This window comes from Peromyscus leucopus, chromosome 4 (assembly GCF_004664715.2).
Source record: "Peromyscus leucopus breed LL Stock chromosome 4, UCI_PerLeu_2.1, whole genome shotgun sequence".
Lineage (NCBI taxonomy): Eukaryota > Metazoa > Chordata > Mammalia > Rodentia > Cricetidae > Peromyscus > Peromyscus leucopus.
The window spans coordinates 118,087,571-118,113,733 of NC_051066.1; the positions used below are offsets into that span (position 1 = coordinate 118,087,571).

The 26,163-nt window shown below is 40.0% G+C and overlaps 1 protein-coding gene across 1 annotated transcript in view; it reads left to right on the forward strand.

Moving 5' to 3' along the window:
• The window catches only part of Macrod2 (mono-ADP ribosylhydrolase 2), a 1,962,999-nt gene that overhangs the window by 1,380,199 nt on the left and 556,637 nt on the right, over positions 1 to 26,163 (forward strand). The window lies entirely within an intron of this gene.

Genomic DNA, 26,163 nt, shown 5'->3' on the forward strand with positions numbered 1-26,163 from the left:
AAAGTAAAGGAGATGTGCTATACACATATACAGGGAGGGAGAGAGTGGGATGAATAGATGTATGTGTATGTACTTTAACCTATGACTATTTGAGTTAGATATGCTATTTATATCTTAGAATGAAGACATCTTAGATTGATGATGGGATTAGTTCCCTCTTCCTTTCTCTCTCCTTCTCCACACCTCCCACCTGATTCTGCTGTGTATGTCAGGCTGGCTTGACCCTCATTATTGTTCTGCCTCAGCCTCTAGAGGTCTGTGATTATGGGCACACGCTGTCATGTCTGGCTCACTCTTCCTCTATGGATTACTTAAACTATCAATTCCATTACATGTCAATTTGTTTTTGCTCTTTTATTGCCAATTCAATCATATCTTAGTATTTTTACATGTTTTACATGAAAAAGAATTAACATTGTCACCCACTCAAAACATTTCCCTGAAGGAGTCAGGTAAGGTGAAGAGTAGCATTGTTTCTTTATTTTTCTATCTGTGTTGAGAGATTTGGGTGCCCAGGCTATGAAACAGGTCTTGGCAATCCTAAGGTAGATTTCATAGAAAATGGGGTACTCCATAAACACTTTTAAATGTGAGTATGTATTTTCTTGGGCTTCTGGAGGAGAGGTTTTGCTTAGGGCCATCTGTCATACATAGCCAGACAGATTTCTCAGCTAGTGAATAAAAGAGACTCACCTTCAGGTTGAGAAGAATAGATGAAAATGGACTAGGGATGAAGATAAATCACCTTCACACATACATATAAGGACCTCGCAGGATTTATCTGTTGTAACTGTATCCATAGCTTTCATATTCCCACCTGAAGTTCAGTGGCTTTTCCACTTTTCTATCTGCTTTAGTTACTTTTTATTGTTTCTGTCTTAGCCACTTTTTTATTGCTGTGATAAGACACCATGACCAAGGCAACTTTTAGAAGAAAGAGTTTGATTCTTACAGTTTCAGATGGTCCATGACCATCATAGTAGGGAACATGGCAGTAGGCAGGCAAGCACAGTACTAGAGAAATAGTTGAGAGCTCACAACTTGAGACAAACCCATGCAGCAGAGAGAACTAGCTAGGAATTAAATGGGCTCTTGGAACCTCAAAATTGTCTCCAGTGACACATCTCCTCCAGCAAGACCATACCTCCTAACCCCCTGTACAGTTTCAGTTACTGAGAACAAAGTATTCAAACATGTGAGCCTATGAGAACTGGGGTGAATGTGGTGATTTGGGTATGACGATCATATGAAGGTACCTTTGACAGTCACTCCTTTATTCCATTGTATGTAGCAGTGGTTCTCAACTTTCCTAATGCTACAGCCCTTTAATACAGTTCCTCATGTTGTGGTGACCTCGCAGCCATAAAATTATCTTCTTGCTGCTTTATAACTCTAAGTTGACTACTGTTATGAATTGCAATGGAGGTCTTAGGCAATCCCTGTGAAAGGATTGTTTGACCTCCAAAGAGATCATGACCTACAGGTTGAGAACCACTGGTATATAGGAATATTTACTGAACCCATATTACGCATCAGTTCTAAATGCCATGGATGTATTGAGGAATAAGTGATATAGCTCGGACTCTTGTGGAGTTTTCACTATACCGAGGAAGGACAGAAAGTAAACAAGTGTGTAGCATAATTTATTTAGACTGCATATACTCTAAATAAAGTTGAACCAAATAACACGATAAAGAATAAATTTTAGGGGATGAGGGTTATGTGGAAGGGCTATTTTAAAGATTTCTTCAAACTTCTTGACCAGAACAGATAAATTTCTGGGCATTTTGCACATATCTTTGTCTTTGGATATTTATTTTCTCATTCTTTAACTCATTCAATCACTATGAATGATTTCATCTATTTAGCTTACTCCCTGGCAGTATTATAATTCAGCAATTGGCCAGTCTTCTAAGTTGTCCTAAAGATAGAGATAGATGAAATTAGTCAAATCAACTAATGATTCAGTAAATGGTTCAAATACTATGTTGAGAATTTTCCCTACGTACAGACATTGGTATAAAGTAGTGGAGGGTAAGACAGCACAGGGTGATGTGATTCACCTAGAGTCCTATAGTAACTTGGTGCTGGCATATTTATGAGCTGGATCAGTGGCTATAAATGTACAAAATTGTTAAACTCCTTATAATGTGGTATAGCCCCTGGGTATATTGTTGGTGTGCACGTGTTCGTGTTCTCTATCCCTTTCTTCTGTGTCACTTCTAGGGCATATGAATTACTACATGTGTTTGTTTTATTTTTCTCCCCCTGACAGACTTTCTGTGAAAAGCTTTGAAAAAAAAAAAAAACTTGGAGGAGAACAAAGAGACTGTGCTATAAATACAAAGTGAATTTTAATTTATTTAAATGCACTGTGTAAGCAGACCTCCCAAATTATTTAGCCTTAAGAATATTTCAAAGTTAGAATACTGAAGCTCTTGGAGATGCTCTAAGGCATCCCCAGAGCTTATAAAAATTGAAATTGAGCCTTGACTATCAAAGAAGAGCATTTCTTAAAGGGCCAACAGGGCTTTACAGATGTAGTACTAATTTGTAGCTCTTTGCTGAATGTGTGTACTAAGTGCCAAGTGCACAACCAAATTCCATGGTAGATGCTGCCAATGCAACCCTCATCTATACATTTACCATGCTCCCAAAGTCATCCCAAACCTTCATCCTCCCTTGAGGATATCCCTAGCTTTGGAATTGACTCTGTTGAAGACTCTGACTGTCTACAATGTTTAGCATCTCATTTGTTCCCTCGTGAACATATATCAGCCACACTGGATCCATGGATGGTAGAATTTAAGAAATATTTTTCTCTTTTGCTAAGACAAGATAATTCCTAAATGTGTGCCCCCGAACTATTACCCAAAGCACTCTATTGGGAGTTGGTCTCAGCTGCTCACAGAAGTGACTGGTTTTGTCCTCCAAATAAATTCATTTGGATTTGTCCTCTACACTCAAATCCCAGTTTTAATGTCAGCTTCTGGGAGAGCCCAAACCAGACAGGAACATGGCAGTTTACCTCTGTTTACCCTCTACCACCTCAGCAACAGAGGCACTGTCATCACAGTTTTATAGATGAGGAAACTGGAAAGCAGAGAAATTAATTTGTCTCCTGGTTTATTTCAAATATCCCTGCTTTTGACTTTATTGTGAAGGGACTTTGTCAAGGTGTGATCTTTTAGGAATGTGCCATCATATATTTAATGATTTTTGCAGCAGCAGAATAAATCAAATAGTTATTGATTCAAATTTGTGCAGACAAAGTAATGAATGCAAGAGGTAGAGATTTTTGTTCATTCTTTATATAAATATGTATTTTCTTTTACCAAGTGCCAGGACTCTGCTCACTTTGCTGCATATAGGGACAAGTGAGAAGACATCCTCTACAGGTGGCAGAATACATTCTAATACATGGAAAGCTCTGACTGTGGTATTGCAAGCTTTTGTGATTTTGGTGTCTTACATGTTTCACACTATTATTTAAGAATGTTCCAGAAATGCATCTTGATTTCCAAGAATCTATTTTGATGGTGGTTGTGTGTCTTTGAATAGACCTTTGATCTTTAAATGGGATATTCTGTATTTCTCTGACTGGAGTATTTGTAGGCAGTAAATGGGTCTGCACATGAATTGAATTTGGGTGAGGACAAATGACCAATATCTGAGTGTAATTAAACTCAGGATCCACATCAGCCCACAAAATTAAATGCAGTGTCCCTTTAGAAGGTCCTTGTGTTTAACAAATATTGAATGTGTTAAGAGGATATTTCCCCCCCATACATGTACTCAATTAGAAAGAAAGGGAGGGACAGTTGATTTAAATCAATGAAATAATTGCTGTTTAGGCTTGTTGGCATCTTAAATAACAGTGAAACAATTACCCTGATATTGTTCCATCTGCAGGGCTCTTAAGATGTCACAGTAGACTAGTTGTTTGCACCTTGCTTCAAATTATTTGGGTCTATGGTGGTGTCGTGGTGAGTTTTATGTCAACTTGACACAACTTAAAGTCATCTGAGAGGAGGGTATCTCAAAGAAGAAAATGCCTCCATAAGTTCAGGCTGTGTACAAGCCTGCAGGGCATTTTCTTAATTAGTGATTGATGGAGGAGGGTCCAGCCCATTTTGTGTGGGGCTAGCCCTGGGATGGTGTTCTTGGGTTCTATAAGAAAACCTGCTGAGCAGACTATGTTGAGTAAGCCAGTAAGAAGCACCCCTCCATGGCTTCTGCTTCATCTCCTGCTTCCAGGTTTTTGCACTGTTTGAGTCCTGACTTCTTTCAAGGATGAACAATAATATGGAAGTATAAGCCAAATAGACCCTTTCCTCCCAAACTTACTTTTTGGTCATGGTATTTCACTGCAGCAATAGAAATCCTAAGTAAGACAGGTGGCATTATCTATGAAACTCTTGGTCTCTGAAAAAGAAAGTCTGTACACAACAGGAAAGATACTCAGTGGCAGCTTAAACTTGAGAGTTCTAGCTTGTGTCCTCAGGAAGGAATGTCTGGTGGCACAGTGGGAAACAATGATTGAAAGAGACAGTGATTGCTTAGAAATCGTCGCAGTATTCAGACTATAAGAAAGTGAGGGGTTGGAGGTAGGTGAAGCCAATGTGGCTGGGAAAGCAACCCAAGCAGTATTTTCAGAGGACAAAGTGGCACATTTAAGAAAGATAATGAAGTATAAAGAAGAGAGGATTACTTATGCAAATATCTCTAGATAGCTCAATGGGACGTTACGAATAATAGTGGTGTGACAAGCACTCACTCCATGTGAGGCCCCTTCCTAAAAGCTTTTCAATACAATTCTGTCTCTTCCTCAAAATAAGATGAAGCTGGTTTGTTTTTCCCACTCGCCAGAAGCACAGACACATCAAAACAACCACCCCTAGTATTTACAGGAAGGTCCTTACAGGAGACTCAGTTATCAGATTGAGAATTCTCAAATACAGCTCTGCTCCAGGGACAGACTTGACTAGAGTAGAGAGGAAATGAAGAAAAGACAAATACAAAAAAAGCTGGGATGGGGCGGACTGGGCTCTCTTATGGAGAAACCTCAGCACCTCAGAAGCGTATTGTGCTTTTTTTTTTTGCATAGAGTTAACAGGGAGTAAAGGTTATTACATATAGGTAAACAGGAAGCAGGATTATTATATATACCCCTGAAAAAAGAGGCAGGCTTAGCTAACCTCAGTAGAAGCAGCCTCTGTAGGGGAGCAGACTTTATGTCATAAATATTTTGTGGGAAAAAATCGATACTGGGCATTTTCTGTACACAATATCACCATTCTCACATGGACCAGAAGGTGGCTTTGGCTCCTTCTTCCCTCTCCTGCGGAGGTAGGGGCTCTGCTATTTCCCAGTGTGTCGGAAGTTATGGACCTAGACATGGCTGTGTCCATGTCAACAGTGTACACTGACTCAAAATGTCTCTTACTCAGGACTTCCTCTGTCCCCTACAATTCTTCACATATTTCAGAAGTAGGTCTCTTTCTAGAAAAAAAAAAAAACTGTGTGAATTTCCTTCTTTTTTACATCTCACTTTATTTTCTTTCACCTCATTATGAAACAGAAGCCTGAAATAACATTATATCTGAGCTTTCTAGAGGGGCTAATGACTGATTATCTCCATGTATGTAGTGTGGAGGAGGACGTGGGGTATCTCATTCATGAGGCCTCTCCATTGTGCTGTGGAGAAGCCACAGTCCTTCTCTACCCATGTCTAGCATGACTTCCCTCCTTTCCTATCTGTGCCATATACCTGTAGTCCAGGCCTCTCTCCAAGTGGCAGGATCCTGGGCATCTTCCATACTCTACAGTCATTTCTGGACATGTTTCATCCCACTGTGACACTTTGGCTCTCTCTCTGTGTATCTCAGCCATCATCCAACATTGTACCACCACCTACAGCTACAGCCCAACAAATTCTGAGTGCTTAATCTTCCTCGTACCATGCTTTCTCACTACCATGGGTCTTACTTGTCTCTTCCCAGACCTTGGCTTCTCATGATGTCTTGGATTTTTTGGCATGCTTCCTTTCCCCAATTACCTGTAGTGTCCCAGTCTCTCGTGATTTATTTTTGTTCCCTTCATCCATCTTGGAATCCATGGCTGGTAGAATTAACAGAGTTAAAATATATGCCTTCTTTCAAATTTGTGAATCATTTCTTTTCTTTCCTTGTTGAACATTTAAATCCCTAACTACAGAGAAACACCACTAGCCAGATTTTGAAATTATCCCTGGTCAGGGTAAAGATAATAGAACAGCCATGTTTGGCTCCCTGGACGTGCACATTATTTTTCCTTAGGTGACACTAGTCAGTGGTCCTACTCATGTCTAATTAGTCACTACAACATGTAGTGCCTATAATCAAATTATCCCTGGTCAACTCAAGCAAGGATAGGTGGAGAAAGAGTACTTGATACACTTGCAAGAGTGCTCAGTGTTTTGTATGATTTCATCCATCTGAGCTTCAGTTTTATAGGTAGTTGTGGTGGTTTGGATGTAATTGTCCCCCATAGGCCAATAAAGAGTGACACTATTAGAAGGTCTGGCCTTGTGAGAGTAGGTGTGGCCTTGTTGGAGAAAGTGTGTCACTGTGGAGGCGGGCTTTGAGTTTACATATATTCTCAAGCCATGCCCGGTAGGAGAGTCTACTTTCTTTCACCTATGGATCAAGATCTAGAACTCCCAGCTCCTTCTCCAGCACCATGTCTGCCTACACATTGCCATGAAGATAGATAATGGACTAACCTTCTGAAACTGTAAGCCAGCCTGAATTAAATATTTTCCATTATAAAAGTTGCCATGGTCATGGCATCTCTTCACAGCAATAGAAAGTCTAAGACAATATTGTTGTCCCCATTTTCCACAGTAACTCCAAGGCTGACATAGTTAGCTAATACAGGGCTAGAAAGAGCTAATATTTCATGTCTACTTAACTCCTACACCTGCGAGTTTTGCCTTCTAGTAAAACCTTCATACTAATCTTACTTCTTGTTAGGTATACTTCGTAGATAACTTAATTTCTCTCTACAATGAGATAAATGAGACTTTGTCCTGAGTATTTTTAGTTTCCTTCCTGTCCTCCATCACATTTTATCCTGTATATTTTTTTTTAGGGCTGAGGACCAAACCCAGGGCCTTGCACTTGCTAGGCAAGCGCTCTACCACTGAGCTAAATCCCCAACCCCTTTATTGCTGTGGGACGGTCTATATGTCAAATTGCTCTGATTGGTCAATAAATAAAACACTGGTTGGCCAGTGGCCAGGCAGGAAGTAGGTGGGACAAGGAGAGAGGAGAATTCTGGGAAGCAGAAGGCGGAGGCAGAGAGATACTGCAGCCACCGCCATGACCAGCAGCATGTGAAGATGCCGGTAAGCCACCAACCACGTGGCAAGGTATAGATTTATGGAAATGGATTAATTTAAGCTATAAGAACAGTTAGCAAGAAGCCTGCCACAGCCATACAGTTTGTATGCAATATAAGTCTCTGTGTTTACTTGGTTGGGTCTGAGCGGCTGTGGGATTGGCGGGTGACAAAGATTTGTCCTGACTGTGGGCAAGGCAGAAAAACTCAAGCTACACTTTATCCTGTATTTTTATCCATCCCTTTTTTGCTTTCTGTCTCAAAGAATAGCCAGCCCCCACCTTTGCCTCACAGCCAACAGCTCTGCCTTTGCAATCCCTTCTAATTCCCTGTTCCTCTCTTCAGACTATTGCTCTTTCAAGTGTCGATCTCCCTTTGAACCCTTTCCAAACTAAGTATTTCACTCTGTATGAGATCTTTTCATTTAAAAGGCAAACAATACCTTAGCTTTGCTCTGTATCCTGATCAACTCTCCCTTTTTGCCTTCCCCACACATCTGGGCGACAGAGAGCACAGGGTTAAGGGGACTGCCCACCAGTCCAACCCATGCTGCTTCCATGGACCTCTTCTTCTCACTGCTCCATTCCTAAAAAGGTTCTCTCAATACATGCATCACAATCTAAGTAACTGGACCTGGTTATATACTCTTAGTATTCTTAATCCTCTTAAAAAATTGTCTGCAGCTCTTGGTGTTTGACACTGTCCCTTTCTTCTTGAAGTGAGGTCTCCCTGGGATTCTATTGTGCTTTATTCTCCTGCTTTTCTTTTGGCCACTCCCCTCACTTCTTTCCCAGAACTTCATCTTACCTAATTAAAAATTTCATAGATTACACATTCCTCTAGCTTTGGCATTTCAGATTTTTTTCACTCTACATATGTTCTTCTTCTCTCAAATTGTTTGATCTTGTTTTGCTTCTATTTCCTGTAATCCTACCTCTGTAAGTAGCAAAACCATCATTGAAAACTTGAACCCCAGGTTGCTTATAATCAGATCATTCCTTTAGTCCCCACATGTGAATAATTGCAATCTATCTTCACATCTTTATTTCAAACCACATCTGCTAGGGAGTCCCTGCTTCTCCCTTTCCTGATACCATGAAAGTTTATTCTGTTTCTTACTTATTACTTTAGCACCTGTTTTTATTATTTTCTCATACATCTCAATATTCTTTCCCATGACTGTACTTTCTATACCAAGATTCATGCCTTAGGCATGTGGGCCTGTGCTTTGACTCACAGCTTCTCTATGGAATCTCACTTCCTATTTCTTATTGAATCCTTGCTACTCTTTGAGTTTTGTCATAAATGTTTCTCTTAGACTGTTTCATTGATTCCATATTCTCTGTTCTCCACTCCCAGTTTGCTAATGATCTTTCCTTTCCCTGAGTTTCTAGAATGTCATTCATGTGTCTAGTTTATTGGCTTGCCATGCCAGAGAAGAACAACAAGAATGTAGATTTCTGTGAGCTCACATCTACATACACTGACTCAGCTCTGTCTATTGACAGTTGTGTGGCCCTAGACTAGTTATATGATATCTCTGGACTTCATCTTACTCATGTTGGGAACTATAATAATACGGCCTGTTGTTCAGATTTATTTTTTTTCTATGTCCTTCCAACAAATCCTTAAGAATTAAGCAATATATAACATATAACTTAATAGTATATATGACCAGAATTGCCATTTAAGAGGTATTTGTTGAATTTAAAAGGAATTCTGGAAAGCCAATGGGTTTATGGAGAGTACAAAATATATCACAGCATAGTTTATTTGAGAAATATTTATTCAATGAGAGGGCTAGAATTATAAAAACAAAAACTGACCATCAGTGTCCTCTATTGGTTTTAAAATATGTCCACCAGGAGCTGGAGAAGAGCAAAATTGGATTGAATGATAGTCTGCTTTGTTTATTATTTATCAGGGAGGGGCTTGTTGAAGACACCTCAAAGACAATAGAAACCACTAGACTGCCATTACTTTTTACCTGTTTATAGCGGACATAGCTATCCTTGGTTCTGGACTGAAATTTGCCTTTGCTCTTTCCTAAGCTTGAGAATATTCTACCTTTGTATGTGTTTTCAAAAATTGTAGCTGGTGGCTGTGCTATAATGACTTGGTAAACTCCCTTAGCCTTCAAACTGGATAGACAGAAGGCATCCACATCTCTTTACAACTTCCCTGGCTTGCTTCCTTCCTTAGCTTTGAGTTCACACTCACCTTTCTAGTGTTATCCACCTGGACTCATTGATCAGATTTCTGTCTTTCAATAAGACATTACACAAAGGTTAAATGTCACTTTTATATAAAATAAAGTCAGAACAATTACCTTATGGATTTTCTCTTTTTCTTTCTTTCCTTTTTGTAACAATAGAAATATGTCTGTGTTTAATGGAGCATGACTTTGTAATTCTGTCTGACCATGTCAAATCTGGGTTCAACCACCTATTAACTAGCTTTGTTAGCTCAGGCCCTTGTGAAACTCAGTTTGCTGCACTGTAAGATGGGCTTAGTTATTCTCTTTTATTTTAAATAATTGTGTCAGCTAAACTGAAGTGATTTCGGCAATTAAAAACTCTTAAAACAGTGATGAGCACATAGTAATATATATTAGTTGTTAATGTTAACTATTTATTGTAAGTCTTATGTCTACCATATTCATGGCTGACTAATACTTCAGCCTTCCAGATTGTATTTTTATTTTTAGTATGTCCTCTTGTGTTTTTAAATAGTCTTTCACAGTTTCATTATATACATATAATATACTTTGATCATATTCTCCCCCAATTTTCCATTCATAGTCCCCCTTCCTTCCACCCAAACTTTCTTCTTCCCAACAAATCATCCTCTGAGTTTCATGCTTTTTGTTTGTTTGTTTGTGGCTTCCTATATTTATTAGGGTTGACTACATGGGCATGGGTGATAAGTTACTTAAGCAAGAGCAATTGATAAATAGTGGATGAATATGACTCGCCCTAGCCTGGCAACCACTAGCTTCCTATACATTGGGGGAGAGGTGGAGCCTTACGAGATCCTCCCTTACTCACAATGAAATATTGATGAGCCCAGTCTTGTGTATGTCTTGTGCAGGTGGCCCTTGAAGCTATGAACTCTTGTGTTGCTATATCCAGAAAGTGTTTCATGTAATTCTTTTCCGACCCTGGATCTTGGGTCTTATTTTTTTTTCTACCCCCTCTTCTGTGACAAACCCTGAGTTCAGTGAAGGTAATGTAGATGTCCCATATAGTACAAAACACTCAATGGTGCCTCATTCATAGCACTTTTATGGGTTAGGTCTGCATTATAATCATTGCCCATTGTAAATAGAAGTTCCTCTCCTCAATACTGAGAGCACCACTAATATGTAAACATAAACATAAATAATTAGAATGCAGTTTGGCATCTTATCTATTTAGCAAAACAACAGTAGTATGTGTACCCATATGGACTAGAACCTCCTCAGTTATGGGTTTTTGAACAGGTTTACAATGCCAGTCATGAATTCCTCCCCTAGAGCAGGAACAAAGTCCAATCAGAAAAGTTTGGCTACACCCATTATGATCACGCCATTATTCTACTAGTGGATATATCTTTCCTGGCAGGTGGAGATGCTAACTTGCAGGGCCCACAGCTGGGTATGACTGCTGAGGACTTTTCTCCTCCAGCAGCCTACATAGCACTTTTTGGCACTATCAGGGCAGGCTAGTAGAGAAGTATCTTGCTCAATTCTGGCTTGCTTACTCTATGTCCTTCAGTCAAAACTGTGGTATCTTCAGAAATAAGATCATATCACCTAAGTGTGGTGGGTAACCAAGAGCAATGACAATATCCTATATTATTTGGGGGAACCACTAGGGCTTCCCAAGCCAACAACTCATAAGGAAGTATCTAACATGTAGCACTGGAATTTTTGTCTAATAGTCTAAGGGCTCTGGGAATAGCATTATCCAGCCATGCAGGACATCTGTTTTTCAAACTCTTTTTTGTTTGTTTGTTTGTTTGTATGTTACACGTTTTAATAAGCTTACAAAAGAGTAAGATTCCATATGACTTTGTTATACATCCCCGATATTATCTTAGCACTACCTTGCAGGATACGCTATCAGAGAGGTAGACATAGAACTCCAATATTATACATCATTCTTGCAAGAGAGGCTCCAAACTGCTAGCTTTCTGTGTGTCAAGGTTAAGTCTACTGTATGTACAACAGCATGTGTTGTGACTTGTAGGAGAAAATGGGAATGTGTCCTTGCCTAGATAGGAATGCAAACTTTGCTGATGAGCTCACTGGGATCTCTCCGTGATGTTGAAGAAATGCTAGTGAGTTTGTAGGGAAATGCACGTTTAAACAGTTGAGGAACAATTCATGTTGGTAGAAAATCTTCCAAGTCACCATTCTTCATTAGCCTAGTTTTCTACTTCTGTATTTTCAGTTTCAATAGCCCCCCACACACACACACATCCACATATGACAAAAGTAAATGGCCAGTATTTCCCATGATGAGGAAGGTAAGATACAGGAAAAGCAGTACAGAAGAACAAAGACAAGGAGAGGAGGTAAAAGAGGCATCTGCTTTCTCCTGCTACATTTATGTCATGCAGCCTGGGGAAACAAGCCAAATGTCTGAGGCCATATATATTTTTTATATGATTACAACAAAATAGCAGGAAGTTATTATACTACCTTTTTATCATAAATATAATTGTTACAACATAATTATATTGTGAAAATATTTAGATTTTGACTCATTGACACTTTAAAGTGATAGATTTGGTTGACTCTCAGATTCTGCAATTATCATAAGATTTTTCTAATATTCTATAGCTTTAGAATATATTCACATATGATCTAGTGCCTTATCATCCCTTAAAACATGTAGTTTGTATTTACTGGAAAAAATAACAAGTGTTAGGTTTCTTGAGCAGAGTAGAAAGACAGAAGTCTGACCTCCAGCAGATGGGACTTTGTTAGCGCACACAGCAGGGGCTTCCTCTCTCCCACAGGAGACTGAATGGTCTGCCAGGGGAAAAAGCTGGCTTTGACCCTTTATATGGGTGGGTAGGTGGAGGAGGAGGTTTATGGATGAGGAAATTGTTGAAGCACACAGCCCACACTTCCTTTCCACCATCTCTTCTTCCTAAAATTGTTCACCCAAGGCAGAGCAGGTTGTCCCAACAGACATTCCTCTCTAGGGTGACTGAGTAAGGTCATCTGTAATCTTGTAGGAACTCTGTTTTACAACTGAGGCACTCTATCAGTGAGCACTTTGGGGATTCATCTCAGATGTAGATTTTTCTGCCGTAGAACTCTTGAACACATGCAAGCAGAAGATACAAGTGAGACAATGAGTTAGAGATCCCTAAGCCTTCATAGGTCTGAATCCTTTGCAGTCCTATCTTAAAAATAAAACAAGATTTAATGGCTTTCCTGCTTTAAATCTGCACTTTTATTTTGCCTCCCCAGTAAGTATCTTCTTAAACATAGCCACATACAGTCCTGATTTTGATACCTCTCTCAACTGGCAGACTTGTATCTCACAATTCTTTGTCCTCAATATGAGCTGATTCAATTGGTTGCTACTTCAGTGGCAGAAATGAGAACCAGCAATACCCTCCGTTAAAGTATTACTCTGGCCTTGGAGTCCTACAGGAAAAAAAAAATGTGTATCTTTTGGCATTAGAAAACTCTAGGTCACATGCCTGTGGTTAGGGATGTGAAGAGTTTTAATCAATGTTTGATTTCAAGTGTGGTGCTTCTCTTGGTTCCACATAAGTTGGCTCTAACACAATCTTAGAGTGGTAGGTAAATTTCATATTATCCATGGACTATTAGCAATATGCTTGTTCTTTAAAATCCATCTCAAATTCTTCTTTCACTATGGCATCTTCTAGAACTCAGGAGTGATATTTTCCATTATCCTAATTTCTATAGATTTTTGTTCTTTTCTCGTTCTTTGTCAGATTCATCTTTGAATGACTCTTACCAAATACTGGAATTAAGTGGGCATCTTAATTTTTCATGTTTGTAAGAAAGAAGTTTAAGAAGTGATCCATATAGACTGGTTGAGAAGTAGGATTGTGAGAAAGTACAGAAGGTAAGAGATGGAGAGAGGGAGGAAGAAAGAAAAGAAAGAGAGAGAAGAAGAGGAAGAGGGGATGGAAAAGAGAAAACACTAAAAGAAAGAAAGATTAATTACTATTGTAGGCAGCTTAGGGTCATCTTATGAGAGGCTGTGGTAAGCTAATTCATGACCCCATATCTTAAGCTATCAAATCTATACACATCCCCCCTTACATGGCAAGAGTCACGTCGAGAGCACTGATTAAGTCAAAGATATTGAAATGAGAGGATTTTGAGTTTTTCAGGTGGGCTCATCCTAATCAGTCCTCCTTCTAAGACAAAGGTGAAAGGGTTGGCACCAGAGTGACATGACATGAAGAACATCAAGAGGAAAGGGGATGAAACAATGAGATCAGAGGTCCCAATGACATGGGTAGAAAGGGCCAAGAGCTAAGGGATAAAGGAGGCCTCTGTAAACTGGAGAACGTAAAGGAATGGAATTCCCCTAAAGAAATGTACTCAGATTTTGATTTTACCTGAGTCAAAATTAATTTTTGGACTCCAGAACAGTAAGGCCATATATTTGTATTCAGTCTCCAAGTCTGGAAGTTTGTTACAGCAGCAGTGAAAATCCAATACCGGGATCTTCTAAAAATAAAATCCACGTGGATCTTGCAGCACAATTATGCCACAATAGCTCAGGAAAACTTGAGACATTTGTCAAATACTTTACATCACCAACTGGGAAAGGGTTATCCTCAAGGATGTTAATTTTCCATCAACTCTTTTATATTCCAGCTAAGTATCTACCTTCTCCAGGAACCAAGGAAAGCCCTTAGTCAAATGTAGATACATAAAATAGTATGTCTTGGCTTGTCCACTCACAGTCCACTGACAAATCAGGTGGCATTCAGGATAGTCCGCTAAAATATAAGTTGTATACTTGTATACTGTCATTATATCTCTCAGTGTGTGTGTGTGTGTGTGTGTGTGTGTGTGTGTGTGTGTGTGTGTGTGTGTGTGTGTTTTCCTCTATCAAATTTCTTATCAGATTCTTTAAGGCTTGAGAGTCCCTCCCCTTCTCCAGAGGCCCCAACACCGAGGTTGGCATTTAGGAAAAAATATTCGTCCTGACTGATTGGGTGACAGAATGTGACAGCTTGTGGATGTCATAGTAAACAAGGAAGCTGGCTGTTGTACAGTGATGCTTTCTCTAATTCCTAAATGGAGACTGTGCAGAGGAGGAAGATTGTTGTTTCTTGGAAATAGATTCAAGATATTTTGCAGATCTCAGGCAGTTTGGGTGCAAGGTGACTGTCAATCACAAATGTAAGTTGTCACTCCATGAAATGGTCCGTGCCTGCTGCAAGACCAATCTGCAATCTAAGACTCCCTCATCAAGGTTAGCAGATAAATCAATACAAAAAGAGGTGAGCATTGCAGGCGGTGCTGATGTCAGTCATTTCATGTATCTGACAGAAAATTGAGCATATTGGTAAAGTACTAAAGACTTCTTTCAAGAAAGGGCCAGGTGCTCTGCTCCTAAATGGGAATCAGATGAATGCCCAAATCCCTCTTGACAACTGAGTCAGTTTTCTCTTGACAACAGTTTAGATAACACTAGAAGCCTCCCATGTTTGGGTATTTGACTTGACCCAGGTCTTCTGGTACCTGACTCTGTCTTTTTTATCTCCTGGTGTGTGTGTGTGTGTGTGTGTGTGTGTGTGTGTGTGTGTGTGTGTGTAATATATATATACATATATAATACAAATATATAAATTTTCACAATGTGCTTAAGCCTGTACAAAGCTGCTGTTTGAAGAGGAATTGTGTATTCTGACTGTACTGCCAGCTCTTCCAGGCTTCCAGGTACATTAGCCTTCAGAACATATTTGCAATGAAGGTTGACTGACTCTTTTTCAGGGGAAACTCCAGTCTTTATTTTCCACATCAGTTGCTCTTGATGATTTGAACACACCAGACAAATGTTTGATGCCCTTGGATGGTATTTGAGTAAATCCACAGACACTCACTGACTGTCAAAAAGGCCCTAGGGTATCAAACACATTCCTGTGTTTACACACACACACACACACACACACACACACACACACACACACACACACACACATTCCTAAACACATAGAGATGTGTTTTAAGAACTACATCATTGCTAAAATATTGGAAAAAAAATAAGCCCTATATGTATCATATGGCATTGAAGAGAACTGATCTAGAAAACATTAGGGTAGCTTATTACGAATCATAAGTAATTTAGCTTCCAGTGAATCCAGAGTTTTTTCTAATTGTGTACATCCTCATTGTTTCTGCCTGAAGGAAATCTCCATATAGTGAATGTGATATTCCTGGAGAATGACAAGCTTCAGATCACTGAGGGTCCAGGGAAGAACTTTGTATTCATTGTATTAAGAACAAACTTGCCATCCAGTTGAGATACTAAGCCTCTGTAAACCCGGGCAAATATTGTAATGAACTGGGATGTGCTAGTTCTCACCTGCTCACATTGATTCCTTGCCTTTGGTTCATAGTCCTCATCACATTTAAGCAGGTCTGACTGCTTCTCTGATAGAATCTGAGGTTCATAGCTCCTTCTGAGTGCTCCTGTATCTTTGGATCAGTGTCAAAAGCATGGTCATTAGTAGTTGTATGGGAATTACATTTTGTTATGGCACAGTTCTGCCAGTATTTGACAATCTCTCTGTCATCTGCTCTTTCTCCACTGTCCTGCCTGCAGGGCCTTTTCACTACCTTGCCTCTGGTTGCAGTTGGTTCATAGGATCAGAGGATATAGGTGTAGTTGAGAAGGTTGAAAAAATGGGAAGAATCAGCTAAGTGTTTCTTTCTTGCCTTCCCTGCCTATTCTCCAACATCTCCCATTCTCTGGCTCAACCTCCGAGTTCCAGATCCAGTTTCTGACAAAGTCTCTGTTTCCTACATGGCTCCAGTCCATGGAATGAGCATCTTCTATTTTGGCTGCATTTCCCCAACACCTCTCTCTCTCTCTCTCTCTCTCTCTCTCTCTCTCTCTCTCTCTCTCTCTCTCTCTCTCTCTCTCTCCCCTCTCCCTCTCTGTCTCAGCTTCAGTAATGCTATTTTTCCCTTGCTAGGTGATAAGGGTTTGCACTGCTCCTAATATCTGATGCCTCCCTGTATCATTATCCTCTTAATCCTGTCCTCATCGCTAGGTAGTCCCTTCATCAAACATGTATAATGAAAACATCTAAATATAGTCTCTTTTCTACCTGTACCTTAAGAGTGATGCTTTGCTTTCCCCAACTATACCATTCATGAGATGTGAAGGAAGAGAGGCATTCATATTTAACCAACAGTGCTTAAGTAGACACATTGGGATGCCATCATTGTCATCTTACTAGCACACTGTTTAAAATTTTATTTGTGAGAGAAACAAATCTTTAAGGTGGTGTGTAACCTAGATGTGTGGCTCAGGCACCTCCTGTTTACCAGTCTAGTATCTGTATACATAGAAGCTGTGTCTGCAGTTGCCCACCAAGAAGACTCCTGGATACTTTGATTCCATTTCTATCTTCTGAAATGACCAGGTGACTGATGGGTTTCTTAAACACCCAGCTGAGACTGACAAAGTTCTTTTCAGCTGGGATAAGTGCTATTGTCAAGTAAATGCCAAACGGTGTGTATATCTGGATACATAATATAACACAATATTTGTATTTTTTCTTCTGCCCTTAGGGTATTAATGTTCTTTTCTGCTAATAGTTTCTAGGGTGCCTCTATGCAAGCAAGACATGAGTATTTCTCTATAAATACACTTCCACAATAGAGAAAACCTGACACATGGAAGCTATGAATGGTACTATATAAGTGCAGTGTGAACATCCTAAAGAATTATAAGCTTATGAGATTGCTGAGGTTCAAGAGAAGAACTGTACTAATGTATTAAGAACCAATTTGCCATTAAGTTGGTATAGTAAGCTGCTGGCTGTAAATTTCAGCAAGTATCTAAGCAAAATTGAATATGCCAGTTCCTGCCTGTTTCTGCCAGCTATCACCTGCTCACACCAGTTCTTGGGCATTGGCTCACAATTGCCATCACATTTAACCAGATCTGGCTACTTCCCTAATATAACCCAGGGTTCCTAGCCATCTCTGTGTGCTTCCCTAACTGTAGAGCAGTGCCTAGAATTACTGTATAGTTCATTAATATTACATTTTGACAAAGAAAAAGAAAACAGATGAGCCAACATTGGACTCTTGTTGTAGAGCTGAATTTTTAAAATCTAATATTTACCAGGCAACTCAAAAATAAGTACAGCACAGTTTGGAATAAGATGCACAGGTGCTGAAGGAACTGACTGGAGTTCAGGGAGCTGGCAAGCAGAAATGCATTCTAAGTCAAGGCTAGCTTCTGCCCTGGAGCAAAAGTAAATTACCTTCCTGATAGTACTGTGACCACTAAAGCACTGTGATATTTTGATTTTTCTCTTTTATTCTTCCTTTCCTTTCTTCATTTCTCTTTTCTTTTTTCATAGAAGTCTCCTTGTGTAGAGGTGGTTCCTTTGATAACTGAAATATATCTGAAACATGGTTCTGCTCAATGATTCAATGATGTAACTATGAATACCACCAAGATAAATTATACTTATGATGAATAAGCCATCTTTAGAGGGATTTGTGTCCACTATGGCTCCTGTGTATGTAGAGGCTGGGCTCTAGATTGGGTGCATATCACTTCCAACTTTGGAAGTGGCTTGAGCACTCTTCCTAAGGCTGTTCAAACTGCCAGGGACTGAGACCCAGGTGTGGCCTAGTTTAACATCATCGGTAGGGATCACGGGACTATCTTCATCTTTCATTCCTAATTGGAGACAGTGCTCACAACAACCTAGACCTGCCCTAGAACTATACTAAGAGACAGAACCTATTGTGTAAATTCCCTCTGGTTAGTAACTAGAAAAATAACCCAGTATTTTGCACTCTGGTAAAACAGTTTCTCTTGAAGGTGGACCTTCCTATAAAAACAAAGAAACAAACAAAACTGTAGTAAATGGTTTATTTAAATATTGTTCCTTTTTTAAAGAGAAGCATGCAATGGATTTTAAAATTACTTATCCTCTTATTTTTTATACTATACTATAATTACATCATTTCCCTTTCCCTTTCCTCCCTTCAAACCCACCAATGTACCCTTCCTTTCTCTCTTTCAAATTTCTGCCCTCTTTTTTCATTAATTGTTGTTACATGCATGTATTTATATGTATATGTATATATATTCTTATATATAACATGCTTAGTCTGTATAATGTTGCTTGTTTGTGCATTTTGGGGTCACCATTTGGGATCAGATAACGAGTTGATGTGCTGTTCCTTGGAGAAGACTATTGTTTTTTTACCTTCAGCATTCCTTAGTTGTTTGTAGGTCTTCATGTAGGTTTGAAGCCTCAAGGGTTGTCCTGTCCACTTTGGCATGCCCATTGCTACTGTTTTTGTTCAGATCGTGTTTGGATAATCATGTTAGTGAGATTTTATGGGAGTAGCTAATGACATTCCTAGGAAACACAAACTCCCTGAATCTCTGGCACCTACAACCCTCCCCCACTTCCACAATATTCCCGAGCCTTAGGTGTAGAAGTGTTTTGCAGATGTATCCATTGCAACTGGCCTCCACAACCCTGCATTTTGATTGCTTTGAGTTTTCTGTAATGGTCTCATCTCATGCAAGGAGAAGTTTCCTCGATGAGAGGTGAACACTACACTTATTTGTGGGTTGTGCGGACTTTTTTTTTATCAATCTCTTTTTTGATGTTTGAGAAATTTACTCATGCATCTAATGGTTTTAATCAAATATACTTCCTATTCCCTTCCTTTCAATCCCCCCTCATCCTTCCCACCATTTTCCCTTTCCAATTTCATGTACTCTTATATTTTAGACTGACCAAGTCCGCTTATATGAGCATGGGTGCAGGACCATCCAGACCATCTAATAGTGCATAGTCACTTCCCAGAGGCTGCATTCCTAAAGAAAACTGATCCCCCACAACCCCAGTAGCCAACATTCTCAATAGTTTCTCAGGTGAAATTTGATGATCCCCTCCTTATCCATGCTGATATTTTGGCTGGCTCAATCTTGTGAAGCTATTATTCATATAGTCCCAGCCACTGTGAGCTCAAAGTCCACTATTGCCATGTGTGGAAAATACTGTTTTATTGAAGTATTTTCTTGTGTTTTAAATCATGAAAACATGCTATAGCTTTTGGAAGAAAACCTCATGAAAATTTTGGGCACCTGATGGCCTAGTGTTCATGCAAATATTTTTGAGTTGTCCACACTTCAGTGATCTACCAAGTTGCATGGCTCCAGACCTGTTTCCTACCAGGGCTTCTGCTCACAGAAACTGAGGTTCCCCTTATCTATGTGTACCTGTGAATTTTGTCTTTGGTTTGTCTTTGGTCTCACTTCTCTGATGCATCTTGTGAGGCCTGCCCAGTTCCTTACTTCTCAGGACAGTATGGAAGCTCCCTAGGTCTTTACATGTGCACTGGGCCAGAGAATTCTGTACTCATTACTATTCTCATCGAGGAGGATGCACTGGCTGTTTTTCCAGCACCCTCCTGATCCTTCCTTTTAGTGAGCCTCAAACAAAAGTGAAATATTGTTACTTATTAAGAAGAAAAATTTTCAGGAGTTAATGAGTGAAATAAGATGCACACATCCACCTCCCTCACTTCTCCCTGAGAAAGACCTCGGGAGTCCACAGAACTTCCAACTTCCCATAGATAATCCATCAAAGTAAACCTTTTGTATTTCTGTGCAAGTAGATATTCATTCAGCTACATGCATGGTCCAAAGATTTCCTGCCCCAGCATCTCTTCATAGAACATTACAATTGCATGCTATCTTATGTCTGCTTACTACAGTTCAAGGCAGAGAACAAATTGATTTTTGATGAGGGATATGCAATTCTAGGATTTCATTATTCTACCACAAACTAAGTCTATGGCTCCTAGTTTTTGAAAAGCTACCATCCATTATTAAGGCCAACAGTGGTGAGAGTGTGGGAAATTTTCATTTTAAAATGGTGCTTTCCCCTTTTAAAATCCGGTCTCCTCATTTCTCTGTCATTACTCAAACACTGACTATCCCCCAAGTGCTTCAGTGTGGTTTGTGGGAACCAGGTTGTCAGTTTGAGGGGAATAGAACATGCATCACTTCCACTTCCATCTCTCCAGGCATTTCCAGTAGCTGGAGCTTATGTTAAGTAAAACTCAGAAATCCAAAAACCCACCAGAAATAATGCATTTAGTAGAATAGAAAAGCATCACATATGAGATTTACTCCCCAAATCAGAGGGGATTGTTCAGGGTGGTCTATATTTATTTCAGGTAATTAAAAAAATATATGTTATATTTTTCTATAATTATATATAAAATATATAGTTGTTATATATAATAATATGTAAATACATTATAGACACACATATATAATTATTGAGTTGTTTCAATATATAGTATTGAGAAACCCAGAGTGTAGCAATGAAGTCTAGTTAGTAAGTTTGGGGGATTAATGGCATCGACCATCACACACACACACACACACACACACACACACACACACACCTTTCACCAAGGAAAATTGCCTTGTTAAAAACTAGTTCTCTTCCATCTATTTTTTTTAATTAAACATTGCATGTTCTAGCATTAGGAAGGTAATCTAGAAAACAATAAAAGGAAGCGTAAGTCTTCCTCTAAGTTCTTACGTGGGTTGTAGAATCATATTTGACTTTTAAGTTCCAGTGTACCTGTGCTTAAGACGGTCTCTAGTTGAGTATACAGCTTCACATTGTGTCTCCAGGCTTCATGTGCTCAGTAACACTCTTGTACCTTGGAGACTTCCCATCCCTCTCAAATTTGTAACATCTTTAAGTAAGAGAGCATGAGGAGAGAGGACTAAACCAAGCAAATCTGAGCAGGAAAGTATGAGCTGCATTCTCAGAGCAAGCTGGCAGACTTTCAAGATTGTATCAGAGAAGTAGGATATGGTGTGGCTTGCACAGATTTCCATTTTCTGGGAGGAGTTCTTTGTCTAATGGGTCTGAGTATGAAGCCCCTTCCCTCTTTACTCCAGAGTTTCCTTTCAGGCACTCCCCACCCCTTTTTTTTAAATCAATTCTTTGACTTAAGATGAAGAATTTATTATCTGTTTAGCCCATTTACCCTAGGAATTCAATAGGTAAAGACTAGACAAAGACATATTCCAAATATGGGCAAAAATGCATAGAGAAATAAAAGCCACTCTTACTCTGTGTATCTTCAAAGAAGAAAATCTGAAACCATGTTTACCTGCATTATAGTTACTTTCATAAAGACTTTTCTACACTGTGAACAACTTTGTAAACCTGATGTCTGAAAGCAAATAGTCTGTATATTTTGTTCAGAAGTCTGTTATTTGACTGGTGGGAGCCGGCTTTAACTGCTCATGCTAGATTCCAGACTTCTGTGAGGGTATGGGTCTGCTCTACCTGTCTCATTGTAGGTACCAGTCTGGAAGGGCAGTGACTGTCAAAGGTATAGTCTTACATGCCAGCAAGAATGTGAGGCTTATATCTATTCATAGACTCCTGGCCAGAGACTATCACGTGGCCAAGTTAGCACAGCAGGAAGAGAAACAAACTCCACTTAAAGGGAATGCTTTGCCAAGTCAGAGAGCCAAGGGACCTGAGGACTGAGGAGAGTTTTTCATGCAGCAACATCAGAAGTCAATCTACCCAGAGTAGATGTAGTCACATTCATGTCAACTCAACATTGTCTCCTCGGTGTCAACACTGAAATCTTTGGGACTCCCTACTCTATCACTTTCAGAATGTCTTCGAAAATGATTTTCAGGATGGGATTCTCCAGCATCTTTTGATTATAGCATCCAATATATTTTTATCACAATCTTAGTCTCTGAAACAATCAGCAAAGGGGTGTCTGCTCTTGCATATTCTGTTTAAGACACAGAGTAGAAGTCGTACAACCTAGATCAGATCTCTGAAAGCAAGTATTATTTAGCCATCAGGAAAATTACTCAGATGGACCTCAGGACAGAGACTGATTTAGCCATGTTCTATCTCAATATTGAAACCTGAAGAAAACCGATGGATGCTTCATGTTTAGCATCCTCCTTGGGGAAGTTGGAGCCTGAGAGGCTTTTGGAATATATATGGAATTTTAAGTTCACTTTACAAACTCAGACCTTCAAGGAACTTGATTAATCATTGTAAAGCAAAAGCCAATAACCAGGGGGATTGTGTGCTGCCTGGCTTTCTCCCTTATTGGGGTGGTCAGGGTCGGCACAGCAAAAGCACTGAGGACAGTGCTCAGCATGACTGCTTCTGGGGAGCCTTGGTCTTGTCGGTGTAGGTTAGAACAGAAGAACTTACTATAACAGAATTGGATCACGTGCCTAGTCAGTGACAATCAAGCTAAGAGTCCAAGAGTCAGTTGTTGTATCCTGAAACAGTCATTCTCCCAGGTGGTACTAGTTGGTCCTGCCAAGGTCCCTTGTGTGGAGGATGTAGGCTGACAGGTACCAGAGGGCAGTACAGAGCTCATTTCCTGCCTCTAATAAGGAGTTTAATTTCCCAGGGCTGCTGCAGGGTGTGACAGGTCCTTTCTGCATGCTGGAGCAGGCAGATCTTCCCCCAACTTCCCAATTGTGACATGGCACTTTATTTTGCTTTGAGCAAAGTGAAAAATAAACAAGACAGAGAGGTGAGGGAATGAGACAGGATGCTGGGGGAAGTTTCTGCCTCATAAAGCCTTTTCCTTCAAACAGAAAAAAGCAAGCTGGACAGGCATTTAGAGCTAGGAAAGGACTTTCTGGGACAAAGTGAGGAGTTTGGATTTGCATCCATGAGTGCAGAGGAAGCTGGTAGGGAGTCTCAACATGGTCCTGCTGTAATGAAGTTTAAGTTGAGAGGACCGATGCTCCCAGGACCTTGTGCTGTTGAATTCCATGGTTCAAACGGCATCAAACACAACTTCACCTCCCAGTCAATTTCCATCTGTCTTCTACTCAGATATGATATTCTCAGTGAGTTCCTGATTACCCTTGTAGGAAAAATGTGCTTTAACAAAAGAGACAATTTGGGAAATCCCATTCCAGAAGAGTCTGTGAGATCCTACAGCCCCTTCCTCCGGAGACTTATCCAGAGGTAGGAGAAACAGCTTGAAGAGAATAGAATTTGTTTCACAAGCCATTTCTCTGGTCATCATTATAATTCCTTAGGCAAAAGATGATTTTTAAAATACCTTTAGAAATAGATAGTAGGGTGCATAAGTTTGAAAAGTTGATGAAGCTTGCCAAAATTGCAACCTTGTGTCCCATTAAAAAAAAAAAATGTCTTCCTTCATACCCCTTTTGCAGAGCAAAAGAAGGGCAACTTGAAAGGAAGACATCATGTTTCACCACCTTTTAAATAGATGAAAGGGAAAGTAACCCATGTCTGAGGCAGGATATTATAGGAGTTACAGTACATCATTTGCTTCTCACACATGATGTCAAGTGAAATGAAATAATGGGTCGGAGGAGATGAAGATAGTAAGAAGTACAAAATCCCCCATCTCCCTCTTTATATTACAACTAATTTTAGAGTTCCTGCTGGAAAACCCGCACTGAGTTTAATAACGTACAAGGTGGTGGAGGACCACGGAGAAGGGGATCAGTGATAAGTCACAGGAATTCTACCAAGAGCCAGCAGCCACCAGAGCAATGTTCCTTGAGCAGCAATGGGACTCACTCCATCAGAATGGCCATCTTTTCTAACTTGCCCAGGTATTAGAGAGAGGACTCTGCAAGGAAGCCTCACCTGATGGAATAGGGGCTACCACGTGAGGAAGAAGGCAGCATGTGGCTTCTGGCTCTATGAGTGTGAGAGAGCCTGTGCTTAATACTCTGCAACAAACACCCCAACATTTGAGCCCCAAACTTGGTGTTCTTTATTTGGAATTTGAAATGCTGAGCACCTGGACTAAAGCCTCTAGCTCAGACTTCATGGCATATTCTGTCCGTTTCACAGAGCGGTAGACGTGGGTAGCATGTGCTTGAGTGGAATCAAGTCAGGCAAACCCAGTCTTGTGGATGGGCCTTGCACCTTGAATGAATTCTCTTCTATAAATGGGAAGGGCTACATGTAACTTCAAGGGAATTTTGAGTTTATGTTGTTTCATGAGGTCACGAGAGTTAGGGTAAAATAGAGAACATATGTGATCTTATTTCATTGTATATAGATATGAAATTTGTAAGAGTAAAATTTTACAAATTAAACAAACAAATAAATAAAAGCTGCCACTTTTGCTATTCTACCCATGAAAGTGTAATCAAGCTATTCTAGGAGACCAAGGTCCCACACACTATCCATCCTAACAGGTAAAGAATAGGTCTGCTCTTCACATAGCAGAGTGAGCCTTAGCTGGCAGAACGAGGACATCACCTCTCAAGGCATATCTAGCAGGCCAAAGTGAAGCTAGTGTTCAGGAGGGAGACTGAGGCAAGAAGCTACATGTAGAACATTGTGAGTACCTGCCATGGTTTCCCAACTCATTAACATGCTTTATTACATCCATGCACTTAGACTTTTAAAAACTCTGTCTTGTCCTTTTAAACAATAGCTAAAACCATGTTGTAACACTTCATTTTTGCCTCTGTGACAGCCTTTTGCACTCCCAGGAAAAGTCAATGCCACCTTCTTTAGCATTCTGCTACTGTGCTCTCCCCAGTCACAGGGGCAAGTATCACTCTTATTACTTCACCTGTTTTATCTTTTGTGAAACTCAGCCTTAGCCAGAATTGTCTGAGTGGCCGTTCTAGCAATTGCTTAACAGTGAGGCTCCTTCAGCTCATTTCTCTCAAGTAATTTGATTTCATCTGCTGTCAGAATTGCTTCTATGGGCTGAAAGAGGCCTGGGGGGTGAGAAAAGCAGCTCAAACATGAAAACCAGAATATATTGCCCTCTATGTCCACATGCTTATCATACCGTTCATCATATCCTTCTCTCAGTCCCCCCAACCCACCCAGAAAAAGTGTGCAAGTGTGTGTGTGCAGGGATTAGTGAAAGATGAAAACAAATCATGCTCTATTATCTACTTACTTTTTTTCATTTTCTTTATTAAGAAATTTTCTACTTACTCCACATACTATCCACAGATTCCCCGCTCCTCCCTCCTCCCATCCCCCAGCCCTCTTTCCCAAGCCACCCCGCATCCCTACATCCCCCAAATCGAGGTCTCCCATGAGGAGTCAGCAGAGACCGCCACACTGAGCCTAGGCAGGTCCCAGCCCCTTCCCACTGCACCAAGGCTGTGCAAGGTGTCACACCATTATTTCCCCACTCAGGACTTGGCAGGGAAAGAGAGCTGAGATTCTATGTGAATTTAAAGCATATAATTGAAGAGAAACTGATTTTGGTTGACTGTTTCTGGGAGATTATGGTACTCTGAAGAGCTATTGTTTAAAAAGATAAGTCATATTTTTAAGCGTATTGTTAGTGGAATAACTACTTTTTACATGTAACATATACATAAAATTGATAATATTGTATCATACCTTTGGATCAGCTGCTTCCCTAGCAGATAGAAATAGGGTAACTAACCAAGGTTTGTGGTCTAGAAACCCTTACCAGTTGCTCAATTGTTTGTGAACTCATCCTTGTATTTGTTGGTTGATTGCCTTCTTCCAATGACA